Source organism: Heterodontus francisci, chromosome 4 (genome assembly GCF_036365525.1).
Source record: "Heterodontus francisci isolate sHetFra1 chromosome 4, sHetFra1.hap1, whole genome shotgun sequence".
NCBI classification, from domain to species: Eukaryota; Metazoa; Chordata; class Chondrichthyes; order Heterodontiformes; family Heterodontidae; genus Heterodontus; species Heterodontus francisci.
The window spans coordinates 60,872,302-60,893,268 of record NC_090374.1 but is presented as its reverse complement, the minus strand read 5'-3'; the positions used below and the strand labels follow the sequence as shown (position 1 = coordinate 60,893,268).

The window sequence follows — 20,967 nt, the reverse complement described above, 5'->3', positions numbered from 1 at the left end:
GGTTCAATTCTGGGTACTGCCTGTGTGGAGTTTGTACGTTCTCCCTGTGACTGGTTTTTGCCGGCTGCTCCAGTTTCCTCGCACAACCAAAGACTTGCAGGTTGATAGATAAATTGGCCATTATAAATTGCCCCTAGTATAGGGATGTGGTAGGAGTATGGGATTATTGTAGGATTAGTATGAATGGGTGGTTGATGGTCAGCACAGACTTGGTGGGCCGAAGGGCCTGTTTCAGTGCTGTATCTCTAAAATAAAAGCTGACTGTAAAAGTTTTTATAGGTATGTGGAGAGAAAAAGATTGGTGAAGACAAATGTAGGTCCCTTACAGTCAGAAACAGGGGAATTTATTATGGGGAACAAAGAAATGGCTGACCAACTAAATGCATACTTTGATTCTGTCTTCACAAAGGAGGACACAAATATCATACCAGAAATGTTGGGGAACACAGAGTTTAGTGAGAGGGAGGAACTGAAGGAAATCAGTATTAGTAGAGAAATGGTGTTGGGGCAATTGATGGGATTGAAGGCCGATAAATGCCCAGGGCCTGATAATCTACATCCCAGAATACTTAAGGAAGTGGCCCTAGAAATAGTGGATGCATTGGTGGTCATCTTCCAAGATTCTATAGACTCTGGAACAGTTGCTACAGATTGGAGGGTAGCTAATGTAACCCCACTATTTAAAAAGGGAGGTAGAGAGAAAACAGGGAATTATAGATCGTCAGCCTGACGTCGGTAGTGGGGAAAATTCTAGAGTCCATTATCATAGATTTTATAGCAGAGCACTTGGAGAACAGTGGTAGAATTGAAAGGGAAATCATGCTTGACAAATCTACTAGAATTCTTCGAGAATGTAACTAGTAGAGTTGATGAGGGGGAGCCAGTGGATGTGGTTTATTTGGACTTTCAGAAGGCTTTCGACAAAGTCCCACATAAGAGATTAGCGTGTAAAATTAAAGCGCATGGGATTGGGAGTAGTGTATTGCAATGGATAGAAAATTGGTTGGCGGACAGGAAACAAAGAGTAGGGATAAATGGGTCTTTTTCCGAATGGCAGGCAGTGACTAGTGGGGTTCGGCAGAGATCGGTGCTAGGACCCCAGCCATTCACAATGTATATTAATTATTTAGATGAGGGAACGAAATGTAAAATGACACAAAACTGGGTGGGAGGGTGGGTTGTGAGGAGGATGCAGAGAGGCTTCAGGGTGATTTGGACAAGTCGAGTGAGTGGGCCAATGCATGGCAGATGCAGTGTAATGTGGATAAATGTGAGGTTATCCACTTTGGTAGCAAAAACAGGAAGACAGATTATTATCTGAACGGCTATAAACTGAGAGAGGGGCATATGCAACAAGACCTGGGTGTTCTCGTACACCAGTCGCTGAAGGTAAGCATGCAAGTGCAACAGGCGGTAAAAAAGGCAAATGGTATGTTGGCCTTCATAGCGAGAGGATTCGAGTACAGGAGCAGGGATGTCTTGCTGCAATTATACAGGGCCTTGGTGAGGCCACACCTGGAATATTGTGTGTAGTTTTGGTCTCCTTATCTGAGGAAGGATGTTCTTGCCATACAGGGAGTGCAGCAAAGGTTTACCAGACTGATTTCTGGGATGGCGGGACTGACGTATGAGGTGAGATTGAGTCGGTTAGGATTATATTTGCTGGAGTTCAGAAGAGTGAGGGGGATCTCATAGAAACCGATAAAATTCCAACAGGACTCGACAGGGTAGATGTAGGAAGGATGTTCCCGATGGTGGGGGAGTCCAGAACCAGGGGTCATAGTCTAAGGATATGGGGTAAACCTTTCAGGACTGAGATGAGGAGAAATTACTTCACCCAGAGAGTGGTAAGCCTATGGAATTCGCTACCACAGAAAGCAGTTGAGACCAAAACATTGTATGTTTTCAATAAGGAGATAGATATAGCTCTTGGAACAAAAGGGATCAAAGGATATGGGGAGAAAGCGGGAACAGGTTACTGAGTTGGATGATCAGTCATGATCATAATGAATGGCGGAGCAGGCTCGAAGGGCCGAATGTCCTACTCCTGCTCCTATTTTCTATGTTTCTAATGTTATCGTTTATCGGGGAATTGAATACAAAAGTAGGGAGGTTATGCTTCAGTTATACAGGGCATTGGTGAGACCACATCTGGAGTACTCTGTACAGTATTGGTCTCTTTATTTAAGGAATAAATAAAGCTCGGAGAGCATCTGCAGCGCACTGTCGGCAATGCTGCATGCCTTTATTTAAACCACTGCAAAAAAAAAAACCCTTAACAAATGTAATCACCTCTAAGTCTGCCAAATGATGCTTCACCTCCCGAAGGACGTGGATGAGCTTTCCGGACGTCGATGGTGGGCACTGAGGAAATGGCTTATTACCTGCACCAGATTCTACCCCCCCTCCCCCCCCCCTTTACCCCCCTTCCACCCCCCCCCACCCCCGTCCCCTTCCCTGCTCCACCCTCTCAGCTCACCCCCTCACAACCCCGTCCCAGCCCGCCCCCCCTCGCACCATCTTCACCCCGCACCCCCTTCCCCTGCACCCCCCCCACCCCCTCCCTCTACCCCTCCCCCTTGCATCCCCTCCTCCCACCGGCACCATCCTACACCTGTGTAGGGGCCCCAACAACCCCACTGCCTTGTGGGCGTCTCGGGAGAGACCAAGGCTAAGGGAGTAAACCCTAACAGAAAATCCGGAGCGGAACCCCATAGGCGGTCATGTGTCACCTTTGGCATGTTTCCGGCAGTTCCTGCAGCCATACTGGTGCCAAACGTCGTGTCCTGCACTCCTTTGGACCCCACCAGAAAGGCCGAGAGGGGGGTTTTGACGACTGGGCAACTCTCAACCTCCATAAATTTGCCCAGGCATGCGCCATGGAGAGGTCACTCCATAGTTGCCTCACAGCGACTGAAACAACACGGAAGGCAGCAGTTACGGGTTATAAGTCCAGATAAATTGGCGTAGAAACTGGGCGCCACGGGTTGCCTTTGTCGGTGGGAGAGGTCATTGCACCTCACTGGACAGCTACCGCCCGCCTCAAACCGGGCAGCCCCCGGTCAATAAGGTTCTGTCCCGCCACAGTCTGCCTGCTTCAATGGGTGCTTGGAGCTCAGGGTCATTGCCCGAAAGGTGGACTGATACACCGCACCAAACAACATGAAAAAAGGAAAGAAGGTACCAGCCCTTCGCTTTGCAAGCTGGAACGTCAGAACTATGTGTCCTGGCCTGTCGGAAGACCTTACACAAATCAACGATTCTCGGAAGACCGCCATCATTAACAACGAGCTCAGTAGACTCAATGTGGACATTGCAGCACTTCAGGAGACTCGCCTCCCTGCAAGTGGCTCTCTAGCAGAGCAAGACTACACCTTCTTCTGGCAGGGCAGGGATCCTGAAGAACCAAGACAACATGGAGTGGGCTTCGCCATCAGAAACTCCTTGCTCAGCATGATAGAGCCTCCCTCAAATGGCTCGGAACGCATACTGTCCATCCGACTGCTCACCACCTCTGGTCCAGTACACCTACTCAGCATCTATGCTCCAACACTCTGTTCCGCACCTGAAGCTAAAGACCAGTTCTATGAACAACTCCATAACATCATTAACAGCATCCCCAACACCGAACACCTATTCCTGCTGGGGGACTTTAATGCCAGGGTTGGGGCCGACCATGACTCATGGCCCTCCTGCCTTGGGCGCTATGGCGTTGGAAGGATGAATGAGAACGGGCAGAGACTGCTTGAGTTGTGTACCTATCATAACCTCTGCATCACCAACTCGTTCTTTCACACTAAACCCTGTCACCAGGTTTCATGGAGGCACCCAAGATCACGTCGTTGGCACCAGCTAGACCTCATTGTCACAAGGCGAGCCGCCTTAAACAGTGTTCAAATCACACGCAGCTTCCACAGTGCGGACTGCGACACCGACCACTCCCTGGTGTGCAGCAAGGTTAGACTCAGACCAAAGAAGTTGCATCATTCCAAGCAGAAGGGCCACCCGCGCATCAACACGAGCAGAATTTCTCACCCACAGCTGTTACAAAAATTTCTAAATTCACTTGTAACAGCCCTTCAAAACACTCCCACAGGGGATGCTGAGACCAAGTGGGCCCACATCAGAGACGCCATCTATGAGTCAGCTTTGACCACCTACGGCAAAAGTGCGAAGAGAAATGCAGACTGGTTTCAATCTCATAATGAAGAGCTGGAACCTGTCATAGCCGCTAAGCGCATTGCACTTTTGAACTACAAGAAAGCCCCCAGCGATTTAACATCCGCAGCACTTAAAGCAGCCAGAAGTACTGCACAAAGAACAGCTAGGCGTTGCGCAAACGACTACTGGCAACACCTATGCAGTCATATTCAGCTGGCCTCAGACACCGGAAACATCAGAGGAATGTATGATGGCATGAAGAGAGCTCTTGGGCCAACCATCAAGAAGATCACCCCCCTCAAATCTAAATCGGGGGACATAATCACTGACCAACGCAAACAGATGGACCGCTGGGTTGAGCACTACCTAGAACTGTACTCCAGGGAGAATGCTGTCACTGAGACTGCCCTCAATGCAGCCCAGCCTCTACCAGTCATGGATGAGCTGGACATACAGCCAACCAAATCGGAACTCAGTGATGCCATTGATTCCCTAGCCAGCGGAAAAGCCCCTGGGAAGGACAGCATTACCCCTGAAATAATCAAGAGTGCCAAGCCTGCTATACTCTCAGCACTACATGAACTGCTATGCCTGTGCTGGGACGAGGGAGCAGTACCCCAGGACATGCGCGATGCCAACATCATCACCCTCTATAAAAACAAAGGTGACCGCGGTGACTGCAACAACTACCGTGGAATCTCCCTGCTCAGCATAGTGGGGAAAGTCTTTGCTCGAGTCGCTCTGAACAGGCTCCAGAAGCTGGCCGAGCGTGTCTACCCTGAGGCACAGTGTGGCTTTCGTGCAGAGAGATCGACTATTGACATGCTGTTCTCCCTTCGTCAGATACAGGAGAAATGCCGTGAACAACAGATGCCCCTCTACATTGCTTTCATTGATCTCACCAAAGCCTTTGACCTCGTCAGCAGACGTGGTCTCTTCAGACTACTAGAAAAGATCGGATGTCCACCAAAGCTACTAAGTATCATCACCTCATTCCATGACAATATGAAAGGCACAATTCAACATGGTGGCTCCTCATCAGAGCCCTTTCCTATCCTGAGTGGTGTGAAACAGGGCTGTGTTCTCGCACCCACACTTTTTGGGATTTTCTTCTCCCTGCTGCTTTCACATGCGTTCAAATCCTCTGAAGAAGGAATTTTCCTCCACACAAGATCAGGGGGCAGGTTGTTCAACCTTGCCCGTCTAAGAGCGAAGTCCAAAGTACGGAAAGTCCTCATCAGAGAACTCCTCTTTGCTGACGATGCTGCTTTAACATCTCACACTGAAGAATGCCTGCAGAGTCTCATCGACAGGTTTGCGTCTGCCTGCAATGAATTTGGCCTAACCATCAGCCTCAAGAAAACGAACATCATGGGGCAGGATGTCAGAAATGCTCCATCCATCAATATTGGCGACCACGCTCTGGAAGTGGTTCAAGAGTTCACCTACCTAGGCTCAACTATCACCAGTAACCTGTCTCTAGATGCAGAAATCAACAAGCGCATGGGTAAGGCTTCCACTGCTATGTTCAGACTGGCCAAGAGAGTGTGGGAAAATGGCGCACTGACACGGAACACAAAAGTCCGAGTGTATCAGGCCTGTGTCCTCAGTACCTTGCTCTACGGCAGCGAGGCCTGGACAACGTATGCCAGCCAAGAGCGACGTCTCAATTCATTCCATCTTCGCTGCCTTCGGAGAATACTTGGCATCAGGTGGCAGGACTATATCTCCAACACAGAAGTCCTTGAAGCGGCCAACATCCCCAGCTTATACACACTACTGAGTCAGCGGCGCTTGAGATGGCTTGGCCATGTGAGCCGCATGGAAGATGGCAGGATCCCCAAAGACACATTGTACAGCGAGCTCGCCACTGGTATCAGACCCACCGGCCGTCCATGTCTCCGTTATAAAGACGTCTGCAAACGCGACATGAAATCGTGTGACATTGATCACAAGTCGTGGGAGTCAGTTGCCAGCATTCGCCAGAGCTGGCGGGCAGCCATAAAGACAGGGCTAAATTGTGGCGAGTCGAAGAGACTTAGTAGTTGGCAGGAAAAAAGACAGAGGCGCAAGGGGAGAGCCAACTGTGCAACAGCCCCAACAAACAAATTTCTCTGCAGCACCTGTGGAAGAGCCTGTCACTCCAGAATTGGCCTTTATAGCCACTCCAGGCGCTGCTTCACAAACCACTGACCACCTCCAGGCGCGTATCCATTGTCTCTCGAGATAAGGAGGCCCAAAAGAGGAAAAAAAAAGAAGATTTAAGGAAGGATGTAAATGCATTGGAAGCAGTACAGAAAAGGTTTACTAGACTAATACCCGGAATGGGCGGGCTGTCTTATGAGGAAAGATTGGACAGGCTCGGCTTGTACCCGTTGGAATTTAGAAGAGTAAGAGGCAACTTGATTTTAACCTATAAGATCCTGAGGGGTCTTGACAAGGTGGATGTGGAAAGGATGTTTCCCCTTGTGGGAGAATCTAGAACTAGGGGTCACTGTTTAAAAATAAGGGATTGCCCATTTAAGACAGAAATGAGGAGAAATTTTTTCTCTCAGTGGGTCGTGAGTCTTTGGAATTCTCTTCCTCAAAAGGCGGTGGAAGCAGTCTTTGAATATTTTTAAGGCAGAGGTAGATAGATTCTTGATAAGCAAGGGGGTGGAAGGTTATCGGGGGTAGGTGGAAATGTGGAGTATTCAGTTCAGCAATGAACGTATTGAATGGTGGAGCAGCCTCAATGGCCCGAGTGGCCTCCTCCTGCCCCTAATTCGTATGTCCGTAGGTTCATATGTACATGTGGCGGCGCATGGCACTGAGTGTGGATCTCAGAATGTGGCGAGAGCAGCGATCTGAGGAAAGTTGTATTTCTTGGAGATACCTGTAATCCTGGATGGATTGAAAACATGAAGGATGAAACTTCAGTTGGAATCCATGTGGAATAAATCGGCTCTGGAGACAGTCACTGAGGAAGGAGATGTGGCTGTGAAAACGAGTTTTGGTAAACACTTTGGTAGACACTTTATCACTTTATTAGCTTTATTCTTTTTTATATATATACTTGTAAAAGTTCCTACAATGTGTTTTTATATTCCTGGCTAGTTTACTCTCATTCCTATTTTCCTTTTTTATCAACATTTTAGTCACCGTTTGCTGGTTTCTAAAACACTCCCAATCGTCAGGCTTACTGCTATTCTTTGACACTTTATGAGCCTCTTTTAATCTAATACTGTCCTAAAATTCCTTAGTAAGCCAAAGAATGGATCGTTCTTGCTGAGTTTTTGTTTTTTAATGGAATGTCTTTTTGTTGAACATTTTGAATACTTTCTTTAAATGTTTCCCATTGTTTATTTACCACCATATCTTTTAGTCTATTTACCCAATCAACCTTAGTTGCTCCATCCTCATACCTATGTAATTAACTTTGTTTAAGTTTGAGATTCTTGTATGGGACTGGAATATGTCGTTGTCAAACTTAATATGGAATTCACTTTCCCAGAGGATCTTTTACTAATTAATCCTGCCTCATTACACAGTACTAGATCTAAAATAGCTTTTTCCCTAGTTTGTTACACAAGGTATTGTTCCAGAAAATTGTCACAAAAGCATTCTACAAACTCATGTTCCAGACAACCTTTGCCAATTTGAATTGTCCAGATGTTTATAGTCCCCCAGAATAATTACATTGCCTTTGTTACAAGCTCCAATTATTTATTACTTAATGCTCTGTCAATTTGTATAAGTCCTGTTAGGGGGCCTATAAACTACTCCCACCTGCATTTTCTAACCCTTGTTATTCCTAATCTCCACCCATACTGATTCTACTTCCTGATCTTCTGAGCGAAGATCCTTTCTCGCCACTGTCCTAATGTCTTCAAAGAACAAACAAAGAACAAAGAACAGTACAGCACAGGAACAGGCCATTCGGCCCTCCAAGCTTGCGCCGATCTTGATGCCTGTCTAAATTAAAACCTTCTGCACTTCCGGGGTCCGTATTCCTCTGTTCCCATCCCATTCATGTATTTGTCAAGGTGCCTCTTAAACGTCGCTATCGTACCTGCTTCCACCACCTCCCCCGGCAGCAAGTTCCAGGCACTCACCACCCTCTGTGTAAAAAACGTGCCTGGCACATCCCCTCTAAACTTTGCCCCTTGCACCTTAAGCCTATGTCCCCGAGTAACTGACTCCTCCACCCTGGGAAAAAGCTTCTGACTATCCACTCTGTCCATGCCACTCATAATTTTGTAAACCTCTATCATGTCACCCCTCCACCTCCGTCGTTCCAGTGAAAACAATCTGAGTTTATCCAACCTCTCCTCATAGCTAATGCCCTCCAGACCAGGCAACATCCTGGTCCCTCTCCAAAGCCTCCATATCCTTCTGGTAGTGTGGTGACCAGAATTGTACGCAGTATTCCAAGTGTGGCCTAACTAAGGTTCTGTACAGCTGCAGCATGACTTGCCAATTTTTATACTCTATGCCCCGACCGATGAAGGCAAGCATGCGTATGCCTTCTTGACTACCTTATCCACCTGCGTTGCCACTTTCAGTGATCTGTGGACCTGTACGCCTCGATATTTCTGTCTGTCAATACTCCTAAGGGTTCTGCCATTTACTGTATACTTCCCACCTGTATTAGACCTTCCAAAATGCATTACCTCACATTTGTCCGGATTAAACTCCATCTGTCATTTCTCCGCCCAAGTCTCCAACCAATCTATATCCTGCTGTATCCTCTGACAATCCTCATCACTATCCGCAACTCCACCAACCTTTGTGTTGTCCGCAAACCTATTAATCAGACCAGCTACATTTTCCTCCAAATCATTTATATATATGTTACAAACAGCAAAGGTCCTAGCACTGATCCCTGTGGAACACCACTAGTCACAGCCCTCCATTCAGAAAAGCATCCTTCCACTGCTATCCTCTGTCTTCTATGACAGAGCCAGTTCTGTATCCACTTGCCAGCTCACCTCTGATCCCGTGTGACTTCACCTTTTGTACCAGTCTGCCATGAGGGACCTTGTCAAAGGCTTTACTGAAGTCCATGCAGACAACATCCACTGCCCTTCCTTCATCAATCATCTTCGTCACTTCCTCAAAAAACTCAATCAAATTAGTGAGACACGACCTCCCCTTCACAAAGCCATGCTGCCTCTCGCTAATAAGTCCATTTGTTTCCAAATGGGAGTAAATCCTGTCCCGAAGAATCCTTTCCAATAATTTCCCTACCACTGACGTAAGGCTCACCGGCCTGTAATTTCCTGGATTGTCCTTGCTACCCTTCTTAAACAAAGAAACAACATTGGCTATTCTCCAGTCCTCTGGGACCTCACATGTAGCCAATGACGATTCAAAGATTTCTGTCAAGGCCCCAGCAATTTCCTTCCTTGCCTCCCTCAGTATTCTGGGGTAGATCCCATCAGGCCCTGGGGACCTATCTACCTTAATGTTTTTCAAGACACCCAACACCTCCTCCTTTTTGATATCAACATGACCCAGACTATCTACACTCCCTTCCCCAGACTCATCATCCACCAAGTCCTTCTCTTTGGTGAATACCGATGCAAAGTACTCATTTAGTACCTTGCCCATTTCCTCTGGCTCCACACATAGATTCCCTCCTCTGTCCTTGAGTGGGCCAACCCTTTCCCTGGCTACCCTCTTGCTCTTTATATGCATATAAAAAGCCTTGGGATTCTCCTTAATCCTGTTTGCCAATGACTTTTCATGACCCCTTTTAACCCTCCTGACTGCTTGCTTAAGTTCCTTCCTACTGTCTTTATATTCCTCAAGGGCTTCGTCTGTTCCCAGCCTTCTAGCCCTTACGAATGCTTCCTTTTTTTTTTGATGAGGCTTACAATATCCCTCGTTATCCAAGGTTCCCAAAACTTGCCAAACTTATCCTTCATCCATCACAGGAACATGCCGGTCCTGGATTCTAATCAACTGACATTTGAAAGACTCCCACATGTCAGATGTTGATTTACCCTCAAACAGCCGCCCCCATTCTTCAGTTCCTGCCTAATATTGTTATAATTAGCCTTCCCCCAATTTAGCACCTTCACCTGAGGACTGCTCTTATCCTTATCCACAAGTACCTTAAAACTTACTATTGGGGCTTCTCCTCCTTTTCCATTCTGCCTATCATTTTTTGAAATGTTGTGTACACTAGTATTTTTTTTCTTAACCTTGGTCACCTTGTAACGATATCTGTGTATTTTTCTGAACTATTTATCTCCATTTGTGCCTCTATCATTATAAATGCTTCATTACTCTCCCACTCTACTTGTCTTTACCCAAATTTCTGCATTGCTGTATTGCCTTGACTTGTCTCTCTAGATTTCTAAATCTCCCTTCACCTGATCTCTCCCCCCCCACCCATCCAGAGATTGTTACCTTTGAGGTTCTCCTTATTAATTTGGACCCTAACTCCTCAAACTCTCAGCAGAACATCATTGCTAGATCTATCTTTGCATTGGTTCCTACATGGACCACAACGACTCAATCCCTCCCCCTCCCACTCCAAGTTCATCTCCAAATGCGAGGAGATCTCCTTAACCCTGGGGAGGCAACACAACCTTTGGAATTTCCATTCGCAGTTGCAGAGAACAGTACCTACCTCCCTGACTACACTGTCCCTTATCACTACCACATTCCTTTTCACTCCTCCCACTTGAATGACATTCTGCACCATGGTGCCATGGTCAGTTTGCCTATTTTCCCTGCAGTTCTTGTTCTCACCTACAAAATAACAAGTACCTCATAGCTGTTGGTCAAAGTCAAGGGTTGAGCCTCTTCCAACGCTACATCCTGGATCCCCATACCTGCCTGACGTGCAGTCACACCCTCCTATCCCTGACCATTGACCAACTCTAAACCTCTACTTAACCTAAGGGGTGTGACTGCCTCCTAGAATAAACGCCAGAATTTTAAGCCCCTGTGCTTGCCTTCCCACTCCCCATGCAGTTTTACGAGTGGAGGCGGAGATGACAAACGCCGCACCTACTGGCCAATGACTGGCCACTTAAAGGCCTCCTCCTGCTGCCACTGGTATTTACTGGGAAATTTGGCACCTGATGAGGCCGCCCAGTAAAACCAGACGGCCTCCTTGCAGACCTGGTGGGGTGGGGGGTGGGGGGGGGCGGGTGAGGGCGCCCTTCTGACCGAGCCCCCTAGAGGTGCAAGCTGCCCCTGCACATCCCCCCCCACCCCCCGCTCTCTCGACCGATCACCCCTCACCCCGCCTCACCAGGGCCCAGTCCTCGGCGAGGATCCACACACGTAACCTCCAATCCAGATTGCTGCTCCTTTCGCTGGGTGTAGTCCCAGCAGTGGCCACCGGTCCCAGTGGAACTGCTGGGACTGAAAAGCTGCAGGCCCGCTGATTATCCGGCAGCTCTTGTTAGGATCTGCTGCCTCAGAAGGGCAGATGTTCTGCCCAAGGACAGTTAAGGGCCTGGGCCACATAAAATCAAGGCATGGCTTCCAGGCCCTGCGGAGGCAGGTTCTCCCCTGACCTTTTAGCCAGTGGGCGGGGCCTCTGCTCCGACGTAAAATTCCAGCCAAAGTGTCCACGTAACTCTTCTTTGCTCACCGATGCTCCACAATGTCTGCAGCTCAGTCTCCAGCTCAACAACTCTGAGCTGAAGTTGCTCGAGCAGCAGATGCTTGCTGCAGATATGTTTTTCCAGGAACGCAGTGCTCACCACAAACTCCCACATGTTGCTGTTACAGCACGCTGCCTTTCCTGCCATGCTTTGCTAACCTTATTTATTTACTCAATTAGTAATTCATCAAATAAAGTAAATTAATAGTAAGTTACAGTCTCCTTGCTTAGAACAAAAGAAGAACACTCACCAGCTACTGGAGACTACACAAAAAGAATAAAAACAACACTTCCTTCCCTCTCAGCACCAAATTCCTACTTGCACCAAATTCACGACTTTAGCACTCTGTATATGAAGCGCTGAGTTCCCCAATCACTCTGTAATTCACAGTCATTGTGGGATGGATTCTTTCTAATTGGTTACTTATGAGCTTACTGGTGCCCTGTGCTGCTAAGCCATGTTTACTAGTTAAACACAGATGGAAAGTTTTGGGCAAAAGATGCAGGGGGAATATGAGGAAGCACTTTTTTACACAGCAGGTGGGAGTGACCTGGAACTCACTGCCTACAAGGGTGGTGGAAGCAGAGACACTGACTTCAAGAGGAGGTTGGATGGCCACCTGTGAGAAATAGACTTGCAGGGCTACTGGGATCAAGCGGGGGAGTGGGATTGACAGGATAACTCATTGAACAGCTGTCATGGACTCAATGGGCTGAATGGCCTCCTTCTGTACCGTAAATGACTCTATAGCTTCAGCAGTATCCAGTATCCCTATGAAAATTTGAGATGATACTTTTATTTGTTAACCAAAATATAATTACTTCTAATCCCCTTAATTCAACCTTGGAATGTGAGTGTTGCTGGCAAGGCCAGCATTTATTAACCATTCCACTGCCTTTGCGAAGATTGTGGCAGGCCTCCTTGAACTGCTGCACTCCATGTGAAGGTGTTTCCACAGTGCTGTTTGGTAGGGAGTTCCAGGAGTTTGACCCAGCGATAATGAAGGAATGATAATGTATGTCCAAGTCAGGATGTGAATGATGTGATGGTGATGGTAGTTCCAAGCACCTGCTCTCTTGCCATTCTGAATGGTGGCAGTCACATATTTGGGAGGTGCTGCTGAAGAAAATATGGCAAGTTGCTGCCATGCATCTAGTAGATAGTACAAACTGCAGCCACGGTACACTGGTGGTGGAAGGGGTGAAGGCTTAGGTTAGTGGATGAGGTGCCAGCCAATGAACCACTTTGTCCTGGACTGTCAAGCTTTTTAAGTGTTGCAGCTGCACCCATTCATGCAAGTGGAGATTATTCCATCACACTGTTGTGCTGTGTAGGTGGTGGAAAGTCTTTGGGGAGTCTGGAGGAGAGCACTTGCCACAGCACATTTATATTCACGAATGCTAGAATTTATGCTTGGCTTAGAATGCACACTTCATCATTACAGGTTTTTAACATCATCACTAATTAAAAAGTAGGTTTAAAAAAAAGTCAATCTCTAATGCTCGAGTAGCCATCGCATTAATGTGGCTGGTCCAGTTGATGATGTGAAATTCGGCGATGATAATGACATTGAATGTCATGGGCAGTCATTAGGGTCTGTTCACAAATTAAAAGCCAATAGACAGATTCAAAAAGGATAATGGAATGTTGGCCTTTATCTGAAGGGGACTAGAATGCAAGGTAGAGGAAGTTTCACTTCAGTTGTATCGAATCTTGGTCAGATCCCTTTTGCTGTCGAGCATGCATATCATTCAATGTTGTAGCTTCACCAGGTTAGAGTCGTAGAATCATAGAGTTATACAGCACAGAAACAGGCCCTTCAGCCCATCGTGTCCGCGCTGGCCATCAAGCACCTATCTATTCTAATCCCATTTTCCAGCACTTGGCCCACAGCCTTGTATGCTATGTCATTTCAAGTGCTCATCTAAATACTTCTTAAATGTTGTGAGGGTTTCTGCCTCTACCACCACTTCAGGCAGTGTGTTCCAGATTCCAACCACCCTCTGGGTGAAAATATTTTCGTCAAATCCCCTCTAAACCTCCTGCCCCTTACCTTAAATCTACGGCCCCTGGTTATTGACCCCTCCACTAAGGGAAAAAGTATTTTCCTATCTACCCTATCTATGCCCCTCATAATTTTGCATACCTCTATCAGGTCTCCCCTCAGCCTTCCCTGCTCTAAGGAAAACAACCCGAGCCTATCCAGTCTCTCTTCATAGCTGAAATGCTCCAGTCCAGGCAACATCCTGGTGAATCTCCTCTGCACCCTCTCCAGTGTAATCACATCCTTCCTCTAGCGTGGCAACCAGAACTGTACAGAGTACTCCAGCTGTGGCCTAACTAGCATTTTATACAGCTCCATCATAACCTCTCTGCTCTTATATTCTATGCCTCAGCTAATAAAGGCAAGTATCCCATATGCCCTTCTAACCACCTTATCTACCTGTGCTGTAGCCTTCAGTGATCTATGGACAAGTACGCCAAGGTCCCTCTGACCCTTTGTATTTCCTAGGGTCCTACCACCCATTGTATATTCCCTTGCCTTGTTAGTCCTCCCAAAACGCATCATCTCATTTTCAGATATGCGTGGTACTATCTTGGCATACACTTCTATACTCTTCATTTAACCGGTGTTGGTCATTTAGCATGGTGATGATTGGAGGAGTGATAGATTTTCCAGGTGATAAAGTTATGTATTGTGATAATACTCAATTCTGCTACTGATGACCCACAGTGCCTCATCAATGCCCAGCTTGAGCAGCTAGATCGGTTCTTAATCTGTCGCACAGTGGTAGTGCCATATGCCATGATGGAGAGGTATCTGTAATTGGAAGAAGGGTCACTGACCCGAAACGTTAACTCTGCTTCTCTTTCCACAGATGCTGCCAGACCTGCTGAGTGATTCCAGCATTTCTTGTTTTTGTATCTGTAATTGGAGTTGGCTCCCATGAGGACTGGAAGGTAGCCACTCCTAACAAAGCATCTGCAACAGGTGGATTGGTGTTATGAGGTCAAATAAGTTATTTCATCGTGTTGGTTCTCATCACCCACAGCAATGTTCTCCAGGATTAGGCCAGCTTTATCAGTGATTATACTACTGAGCCAGTTTTGGTGATGGGTACTGAAGTCCCCCACCCCAAGTTCATTCTGTCCCCTTTTTTGCCTTCAGTGTTTCCTCTGAGTGTTCGTCAGCATGGAGGAATACTGATTCATCAGTTGATGGAGGGTGGTCCGTGGTAATCAGCGAGAGGTTTCCTTGCCATTTTTGATCTGAAGCCGTGAGATTCCATGGGACCTGTGATCAATTTTGAGGGCGTTTACACAGTGATTTGGTAGAGGTGTTTATAAGTTTGAAAAGCTAGGACAGAGTAGATAGAAACAGACTATTTCCAGTGGTTAAGGGATCTAGAACAAGGGGGCATTGCAGATTAAATGAGAAAGAACTGGAGAAACTTTCAGTTAATGCTTAGCTTCACAACCCTCTATCAGTTAATGATTGAAGCAGCAATAATGTCAACACTTAAAAATAGGTTACATAGGCAGTTGAAGGAAAGCAGGATAAAGGGATATAGGAGCAGGATGGGCACATGGGATTGGAACAGCTATTCATGTGAAGGATAAAGAAGCACCAACAAAGGCTGGGTTGCACATCTCTTTCTATGTTATAATTTCTCCGTACATTTTGGCTCTTGTTAATCTCCTAAGTTCCTTGACCTGGGGTATGTTCCTACAAGGAGGGGGAAGGGTTAAAAACATCTAGTTTGTTCATTCTGCAAATCTCTTCTGTTTATCCTGTATAAGACATTAATGCCAGATCTCTCAGCCAAAATGGATCTGAATGGAATAAGCATAATTCTTGCTGGTGATGCTGTCTCCAGTGATGAAGTACAATTTTTTATGGCTGAGGTTTGTTCCAGCTGGTACTGAACGTTACATTTTTGCTTTGAGCAGTAGGATCAGTATCCAGGAGCAGGAAGGATTCTGATCCCCACTGAGGCCAACAACAGATGTCCAAAGAAGGATTGATCAAATACAACCAAGTCTTTTTCAGCCAGAGGATCGAATATACCAATGTTCTTGTGGCTGTTTATAAACAAGGTAATTCAATATCATACCAGGTCAGTGACCCTTCTTCTGAAGAAGGATCACTGACCTGAAACGTTAACTCTGCTTCCTTCTCCACAGATGCTGCCAGACCTGCTGAGTTTTTCCAGCACTTCCTGTTTTTATTTCAGATTTCCAGCATCCACAGCATTTTGCTTTTAATTCAATAACATATCCTCTTTGGGACAGATTCTTGACAAACAAGGGAGTGGAAGGTTATCGGGAGTAGGCAGGAAAATGGAATTGAGTCCATAAACCGATCAGCCATGATCTTATAGAACGGCAGAGCAGACTCAAGGGGCTGAATAGCCTACTCCCTGCTCTTAGTTTATAAATTCATATGACACTTCTCTGCAATTTCATCCTGTCCCCACCCCTAAACTATTCTACTAATGTGAGGAGCGCTGTAGATTAAAATGCTTCTTAATTTGCAGTTTCAATTAATTATATTTTGCATCTCAAGATCATTTTTTGAAACATTAGAAAATGTATAGCAGATTTAATCACTGTAGTTAACCATAAAGAGAACACCAGCTATATGAAGGAAGGCTGTTGATGCTAAGTTCCTCACAAATGCCATATAATAGAGCATTAAATAAAGTAAGCACAAAATTGCAGATTTCTCTGCAGCAAAACACAAATTTGAGCAACAATTCTGGTAGGACAATTAGGCAGCATTTATTGATAACTATGGCACTATGATGGCAGCAATGCCAATTGTTAAAGTTGAAAGCCAATCCAATTATAAGTGACACAGCTAATCAAGGCACAATCTGTGATAGCCAATATATTATTACAGCCATGTATGAAAATAAAACTGCCATTAGTCACTGGTGAGTTGGATGATTTACTGCTTCATAACAATATGGGTATTTAGGCCATGTAAGGAATAACATTATGGCCATTCATTTACAGTGATTATGTTACATTCCACTTTTATTAAATGTCATTGAGCTTTATACCAGTACCTTGGGGATCGAATTCCATCATACTTGTCATTATTCTATGAAAACCTTAAATGACTGACCTCTTAGATTCACATATTTCTTTACCTATGCTTTTCGTTATTATCACATACCAATTTTAAAGCACAAAATATGTCAATTGGTATTCAAGATCTATCAAATAGTGTTAGAATCTGTTGATTAGCAGTGCTGGGGAAGGCAGATTTGAGTCTTAGTGACACGGAAGTTGTCCTGGGCTATGGTAACATTTATTCTGTCAGCACTGTGAAGGGGGAGTCTAGAGTTTGGCATTACTGTGAAGGGTGGAATATAGGGTTTGGCTGACTGGCGGATTTCAAATGCCTCTCAACAGTGAGGGGAATGCATAGGCCAAACAGCATGAGGCCAGGGTAAGGGCAGCACTGGTTTACAACTTTTTAAGAACCTTAAAACAGTAAATTTGGTGTTTTGTGAGAGGTTCCTGGATTGTATGTATGTCTCACTCTTGGGGTGGGGGTGCATTGGTTTTGCCCAGTAACTCAAAACAGATGATAGTGAATCAGTAGTCTGTTTTACACACTACCTGATTTTGCACTACCATGCAAAGAAGAAAATAGGACAGGGTGCAACATGGGCTGTCATTTTGCTACCATCTAAGTCATATTTCAACCCCTTGATCACTTTTTAAGAGATCTGAAGAAAATCTTTTATTCAAAACCAATAACAGCTGCACAAATGTGTAATCATCATAGCCTGTAAGTTCTACAACCGCCCCCCCCCCCTCCCCCGGCCCCTAGCCCCCCCATCATTCACTTGCACAAACCGCATTTTTCTCTTTTCTAAACATTTACAAAATAACGAGTTGTGGCATTCCTCATGGTGGGCCAAAGGTTTTATAGGAACAGGGTGTTAAGCTCAAGGAGTATAATTGAGAACACTTACCTATCAAGGTTAGGATCTGGAAAGGGGGTCTCAGGATTTATCAGTATCTTGAAGGAGTCCCAGGATCATGGTGTACTGGGAATTGGGTGTTGTGGTTTCAAAATCACTGGAGAGGGAGGATCTGACTGGTCCTTGGGACCTAGTATTATTGCAGAAGGAGCATTGGGGGATTATTCTAGGATCAGGAGAACTCAACGGCATCGAAGGCATTAGTAGTACTGAGAGGAGGCCCTAAGATCTGGGAAAGGGGGACAGACTGAGTATAGTGGTTCGGCAGGAGTAGTGTGGGAATTTGAGTGTTGGGGATTGAGAGCTGAGAATTATTGCAAGTTGGTAGGATGTGGCAATATTGAGGAGGGGGCCACAAGAGAATGGGACACAAACTGCCCTAAACCCCTTTTGAATCATGAGGTTTTACACTCCCAACCCCCCAGAAAAAAAAACGACGTGAAGTTCCTGCTCATCAACCTTCTTCCCCCCCGCCCCGCCCCGCCCCTCGCCACCCCCATCCCTAACCAGTGCGTCACTCTTATTGCCCACTGCATCCCATCATACATCTCCCCTAGTGTGCTGGATTTTAAGGAGCTCTCGATGTTGGGATCTGTGGCAGGGGGGTGGGGGTGGTGCCTCAAGATGGCCCCAGATGAGGCCCACCACGACCTCGTCGACAGCAGGACCCAGCCCGATCCTCCTGGTGGCGTCAAGGCACCGTGGTGGCACCCCCACCCCAGCACTCGGCAAAGGGACCTCAATGAGTATATGCAAATAAATAAAATTAGTAGATTTACACGTACTTACCCTAAATCTTGACGGCCTGCCACGATCTTCGGCCTGGCGGCCAGCACTCCCACGCCTTCAGATCCCCATCCGGGGAAGCGAGGCGCCACACTGGTGGGGAGGGGGGTGGAGTTAAGTTTATCAGTGCAGGGGGAGGGGGATGGGGTCAAATAAACATCATGGGTGTAAGGTGTAAGGAAGGGTTGTATTTTAAACTTTGTGCAATTTGTGGGGGGAAACGTCAGATGTTACAGGTAAGTGCAGGGGAAAGGGCAAACAGTTAATGTAATTGTTATGGGGGGGGTGGGAGGGGGAAAAATAAATGTATTTATGTCATTTTATTGAATATTTCTTAAAATATTTAAATCCGCGGGTAGAGTTGACTGCAATTTAAAAATGGCGTCAGCGCCTGTGCGCAGGCAGCTGACGCCATTGCTGGGGACAGACAGACTGCCGCCTCCACATGATTGGAGATTGGGGTGGCCCGCCCCAGCTATTTAAATAAGGCAAAAGCAAAATACTGCGGATGCTGGAAATCTGAAACAAAAACAAGAAATGCTGGATTCACTCAGCAGGTCTGGCAGCATCTGTGGAAAGAGAAGCAGAGTTAACGTTTCGGGTCAGTGACCCTTCTTCGGAGTTCCGAAGAAGGGTCACTGACCCGAAACGTTAACTCTGCTTCTCTTTCCACAGATGCTGCCAGACCTGCTGAGTGAATCCAGCATTTCTTGTTTTTATTTAAATAAGGCGCCGCGCTTGAGATTGAGGCGGGTCTGTGGCGTGCGGCCCGCCATTTCTGGAGCTCGCCACCGGCGAGCTCATAAAATCCAGCCCAGCATCTCCACCACTACTGCTTTCCCTGCTGTCAGCTAGTTCTTACCTTTGTGTTCTTTCCCCAAAGTATTTTAAGTGTAAATTTTTTGTTCTTAAAATTAATAGATGGAAAATCACATACTGGGGGTTTACATTTTCACAATGTGTTCCAAGCATGCACGAAATAGCACAGAAGCAGAAAATGACTCCATTACTCCATCATTGGTGAGCTTTGTGGCTTATACAGTCTTTAATATTCAACTTTCCATAAATAAATTACCTCATAAAATGCTATATGTGATGTTTAAGCAGTTTCCCAAATATATGTATCGACTTTAAAATCTCTCTGGAGGAAAAAATCTTTTGAAACCCACTGTTTATGAAAATAGAGGCAAGTGACTAAGTTAAATTTTGTTCTGAATAAATTATCTATTTTTTCATGGGTACCTGCTTGTAGTGGTTATGTCTCTGGGCTACTTAATCCAGCGGCCTGGACTAATAATCGAGTCAATTTGAGTTCAGATCCCACCATGGTAGTTTGAGAATTGGAATTTAGTTTTAAAAATCTGGAAATAAAAAACTGTACCGGTAAAAGTGACCACGAAGCTGTCAGATTGTTGTAAACATCCAGCTGATTCACTATTGTCTTCAGGGAAGGAAACCTGCTGTCCTAACACAGTCTGGTCTATATGTGACTCCAGTCTCCAAATACATGGTTGACGCTTAAATCCTCTCTGAAGTGGCTTTTTTATTTATTTATTTAGAGATACAGCACTGAAACAGGCCCTTCGGCCCACCGAGTCTGTGCCGACCATTAACCACCCGTTTATACTAATCTTACATTAATCCCATATTCCTACCACCTACCTATATTAGGGGCAATTTATAATGGCCAATTTACTTATTAACCTGCAAGTCTTTGGCTGTGGGAGGAAACTGGAGCACCTGGCAAAAACCCACACGGTCACAGGGAGAACTTGTAAACTCCGCACAGGCAGCACCCAGATCGCTGGAGCTGTGAGGCTGCGATGCTAACCACTGCGCCACTGTGGCTTAGAAGCCATTCAGTTTTATCAAGATGGCCCATGATCACCTCCCATGGCAGCTAGAGTGTGCAATAGGTTCCAGACTTGCCAGCGACACCCACACTGTGAGAATAAATTAAATCCTAATTGTCAATACAGAAACCACAGATGCAGTAATTCCAAGTGTTATTTGTGAGCAGTTCATAATTAGAAAGCTTTTTAAAAATTCTTTCATGGGATGTGAGCGTCGCTGCAAGGCTAGAATTTGTTGCTTATCTCTAATTGCCCTTGAGAAGGTGGTGGTGAGCTGCCTTCTTAAACTGCAGCAGTCCATCTGGTGTAGGTACACCCACAGTGCTAATTAATATCAGACTCGCCTGCAATAAATTTTTGGGAATTGAATCTCCATAACCCACAATATTACAGACCTAGAGCTGGAAAGAGGGATTAATCTGGATGGCTACTTGTCGGCCAGCAGACACAATGGACGGAATTTTACGCCCCCCCAAAGAGTGGGATGATGGCTGCGGCGGTGGGGGGGGGTGGTAAAATGGAGTGGGAGGCTCAGGGGGCCCTTCCCGACTTGCTCCTGCC

At 46.1% G+C, this 20,967-nt stretch overlaps 1 protein-coding gene across 1 annotated transcript in view; it reads right to left on the bottom strand.

Annotated features, from left to right (window-relative positions):
- The window catches only part of xrcc4 (X-ray repair complementing defective repair in Chinese hamster cells 4), a 678,103-nt gene extending 659,462 nt beyond the window's left edge, over positions 1–18,641 (bottom strand). The window contains exon 1 of the mRNA XM_068029637.1: positions 18,557–18,641. The gene's annotated coding sequence lies outside the window, so the exon portion shown is untranslated. The remainder of the gene's footprint in view (positions 1–18,556) is intronic.
- Between the last annotated feature and the right edge of the window lie 2,326 nt (positions 18,642–20,967).